This window comes from Sturnus vulgaris, unplaced genomic scaffold (assembly GCF_052056855.1).
Source record: "Sturnus vulgaris isolate bStuVul1 unplaced genomic scaffold, bStuVul1.hap1 Scaffold_192, whole genome shotgun sequence".
In the NCBI taxonomy this organism is placed as follows: Eukaryota; Metazoa; Chordata; class Aves; order Passeriformes; family Sturnidae; genus Sturnus; species Sturnus vulgaris.
In genome coordinates, this window is record NW_028276155.1 from 8,862,522 (window position 1) to 8,867,251 (window position 4,730).

A 4,730-nucleotide genomic window follows, 5' to 3' on the forward strand; every position below is an offset into this window, starting at 1 on the left:
GGGTTTTGCTTTTTCCTTGGAGTCTCTGAGAGCTTTGTGCAATCATGGCCTCCAATTAGCTGCTTTAATGAGTCCCTTGAGAACCTTTATAAGTAACAACACTCAGTAGGGCTCATTAATGATTCAAGGTACTTGAGTTTTTTCAAGGTACTTTCCTTTTTCCTTTCTTCTCTGACTCTCTGAGTGGTTTTTGGGCAATCATGGCCTCCCATTCTCTCCTCCAAGGAGTCCATGAGGAGCCTGTGTTGGGGATGGACCCATTAATACCTCAAGACACTTTGGGCTTCTCTTTTGACTTTGATTCTTGGAAGGGTTTGTGCAATCTCCTCTCAGGCCCTGAGGTTCGAAGGCTCAGCCTCAAATGCACCACGGGGCTGATTGGGATCAAGCAAGTCCTGACAAACCATGGCTCTGCTTTGATTTCCCTCTGGTCTGGGGCAGTTCATTCTACTGCAATTATGGAGAAATAATTCAAATAGATTCTTAGAAATACACATTCGTATTTTCAAGTGTATATTTTATTTCTATTCTCTTTATGGAAGCATTTTGTGGTTGATATTGGTCCAGGGTCTCTCCTCAGGAGGTCTGGCCTGCTCACAGAAACTGTGCCTTGAGATCTGACCCAGTGTGGACAACCTTGCTCCACATTCCCCAAACCCATCCTGTCTGTCCTCTCTGACCTGGCACCTGCTTTGCTTGCAGAACTGACTGCAATCAGGTAAACAGGAGTTTTCCTTTTTTCTATTTTTGAAGCAATCTAAAACTCCAAACTTTCCCCTTTGAAAACAGTCACACTCCTCAGGAGTGTGCAAAGCTTAAGGTGCCACCCAGGATGTTCCACTTCATCCAAGGCAGAACCCTGCAAGGAATGTTTGAGATCTTAGGACTCCTTGGTTCCCTGAGGCCTTGCAGTGTCACCAAGGCCCCTTGGTTCCATGAGGTTCTGCACTGTCACAGTGGAGATTTGGGTCCATGGGGACCCACGGTGTCACAATGTTATTTCCATGAGTCCTTGATCTGTCACAATGGACTTATGTTTCCATGAGGTTCTGTACTCAACAATGGTCTCTATAGTTCCAAAGTGTCACAACAGACCCTTGGTTCCATGAGGTTCATTGGTGTCACCATGGTCTCCTTGGTCCCAGGAGCCATCACAATGTCACAGCAGACCCTTGGTTCCATGAGGTTCCTGCAGCAGGACTTCCCCTATGGCCCAGCAGAGCTCATCTCTTCTGTCCATCAGCTGGGCCATCACTCAGGGCATCTTCTCCCTCTCAGGAATTGCTGAGATAACCCAGGCTGGACATCTGTCCTGTCCTGAGTTCTCTCTGGTGCCAGGGAGGTGGAATTCCCAGCTGGCCATGAACATCTGGCCTTGAGAGCAGCCTGAAGGGAGATGAGCCTTGAATTCCTGAGTGACACACACTTCACTTTACAAACTATAAAAGCTACACAAAATTTTCACCAAACAGAAATCTTCTGCATAGTCCCTGCAAATGGGTAGGGTTCCTCCCCCAAGTCTGGATGCATCTTTGTAGTTCCTTTTCTGGATCTGAGTGAAAGGGCTCCATGTGTACTCCCTCATCAATTTGGTGCTAAGTTACATTGACTCCTGATCTCTGCTATTTCTTCACTAGCTGTAATATATGAAAGTTTATTGTGCACTGGGTTTGTATTTACCTGTACTTCTTTTGTTTATCCTGTGCAGTAAGTAGTCAGTTTAAAGTCTCTTGATTAATTTTGATTCCATGCAGTAAATAATTTATTTTATATTAAATCTCATCAGGCATTCTACAGAATTGAGAGTAAGAGCAATTTGGAATTCAGGTCACCTGAAAAAGAGCTACTGCAAAAAACCTGAGCATAAGGCAGGACTTGTCTAAGCTTTCACTCCATTCAAAACATATTTCATTTAAAAATAAAGAGAGAACAGCACTTCTTTCCTATTTATTTCTTTTCTGTTTATAGATTGGTATCAGCAATCTCCAGTTGATATTGATCCCAAGCACCTCCTAATGCAGTCTGAATAGAGATGAAAATCAAGACCCTTTATGGCTGACATTCAATCACACTCTGTGCCTACCCCTACCCCACCATTTCCCCCATCCAACCCCTGGCACTCAGAGCAGCCTTGTGCAAATCTGAGCTCCCTCCCCTCCAGGCTGTGCCTGCAGCTTTCAGCTCCTTGGCACCAACTCCCACCTGCTTTCCTTGGAGAAGGAGCTGCCTGAGACACAGAGGGATGTTCATTTCTTGTCAGCAAACAAACCAAAGGCAGGCACAGCTCCATAAAAAACAGAATTCCAGCCCAAGGAGTGCTGGGCAATGGAGACACATCCAGGGGTGTCCCCAGGGCTCAGGATTGGGGCCAGGGCAGTGAAATCTCTTTCTTGCTGATGTGGACGAGACCATGGAGGGCACCCTGAGTCAGTGTCCAGGTGAGGCCAAGCTGGGTGGGAGTGTGGCTGTGCTGCAGGGCAGGAAGCTCTGCAGAGGGATCTGGACAGGCTGGAGCCATGGGCCCAGGACAATTGGATGAGGTTCACCAAGGCCAAGGGCTGGCTCCTGCCCTGGGCTCACAACCACCCCAAATCCCTGCCTGTGCCCTGCCCCTGATCCCCACAGCCTGTCCTGTTTCCTTCATCCCTGCATTGCCAGGGACTTTCTGGGACAAGGCAGCTCTGCTGTGGGGATGGAGGGAGGTGCAAGTGCCAGCACTGCAGTGAGAGCCAAAACTCATCAGGTTTGTGTCCTTTGGGGGTCAGCAACTGGTGAGACTCAGAGGCACAGAAGGTTTCTCTTCTTGGCCAACATAAAACAAAGTACCCATGATAAAATTCAATAAGCCAAAATTCTTTCCTCAGCTCTGTGCAATGTCAAAGCAGTATCTGATGTATCCACCATGAAGAAGGTATTTCCATACAGGAACAGTTTTAGACACAGACATTAGAAAGGGTGATTCTGTGATAGATGAAGACACAATTATTATGGTGACTAAAGTGGAATGACCAGAGAACAACTGGAGGAGGAAATCTGGGAGCAGTGGCAAGGCCATAGGAGCTGGTCTATGGAAGAAATGTCCTTAGACATGGACATTTAAACTGGAGAGGTGAAAACACCCAAATGAAGAGGGACATGAAATAATAGACAGTGTAGTGGTAACACAGGTACAGGGGAAGATCAGTATTTCTTGTCCTGCCATCAGTACACACCCAGGAAATCTCTGTTGTCTTCTGGTGGAACATTTTTGGCATTTTGTAAAGTACTCAAATGCCCCAGCTAATGAGATGTGCTCGTCCACCTCACAAGCTGCAGGTCCCCTACAGCCCCAGAGGGCTCCTGTCCCATAAACATCTGCTCCAGCCCATTCCAAAATCGGGAGCAGCACCATGCCGGGATCATCAGGGAGCTGAGGTTGGAAGGGACCTCAGCAAGTCTGCAGCCAAACCTGTCAGAAACTGGGTCTGACCAAGGGGTTCAAGGCTTGATTTGGTGTGGATTGGAAAATCCCAAAGGCCAGGGATGGGGCAGCATCTCAGAACCTGTCTAAGCCCATGGGAACAAAGGTTTTCCACATATCCTGTCTGATGTCCTGTCATTCCCCTTCCACCCATTGTCTTTTGTCCCCCCCAGCCCCCCCAGTGCAGAGCCTGGCTCTGTGTTCTCCATCAGCTCCTGGCTGGCACTGCCAGTCTGGCATGAGGAGCCCCTCAGCCTTCCCTGCTCCAGGCTGGACAAGCCCAGCTCCCTCAGCCTCTCCTCACAGCCAAAGGGCTCCAGCCCCACCTTGGAGGCCCTTCCCTCACCCTGCTCCAGCTGCCAGACATCTTTCCTGCCCTGGGCAACCCAAACCAGGCCCCAGTGACCTGGATAATCCACGGCCTTGATGTCCTGGTCACACAGCCCTGGCCCCTTGTCCCCGTGTCAGGCTCTGGGGTTGATTTGTGGAACATCCTTGGGGGAGGCTGTGGCTCCAGGTGGAGCAGGGGGATCCCGGGGGACAGGGGACCCTGCTGGGCATGAACAGCATTGGACTTGTCTGGGGAAACTGTGAGGGGGGGCTGGGGCAGAGTGACCAACCCAGTGACCTCACACAGCCCTGCTGTGATGTCATACAACCCCTCCTGTGATGTCACAGCCTGCCCTGTGCTGTCAGGCCTCTGTCCTGTGATGTCACAGTCAGGTTCATGATGTCACACAGCCAGCATATGATGTCATAGCTGCTCAATGACCTCTCATAACCCACTCTGTGATGTCACAGCCCACTCTGTGACCTCATGTTACCAGATGATAAACTGCCTACCCCAGGTGAGCTAACACAATGCTTGTTCTCCAAAACCACTGGCCTCTGGAACCTGCACAATGCCCGTTGTGGAAGAAGGGGAACTGGAAGTTTCCCAGCCTCAGTGTCCTGCCAGCTCAGCCAGGCTGAACTGGAACATTGGGGTCCACGACCACCAGGGACCACCAGAGAGACCCCAAGGACAGATGAACCAAGGGGTAAAGAGGAGGGAAAATATGTTAATGATTTTGGGGAAATGATTCATATGTGTGTTTAGTCGAGGACAATCAATGAATATGTTTGCAGAGTACAGAATATAAACAGAAATTTCCTGTACTCAGCATGCACGGCTTTGGGAGGAGCTGTCCCCCTGTGTATCCAGTCAAATAAAGAATGCTGCTCTTTAATGCTGCGTTGGTGTTAAGGAGTTTTTAATTTGAACAAATTT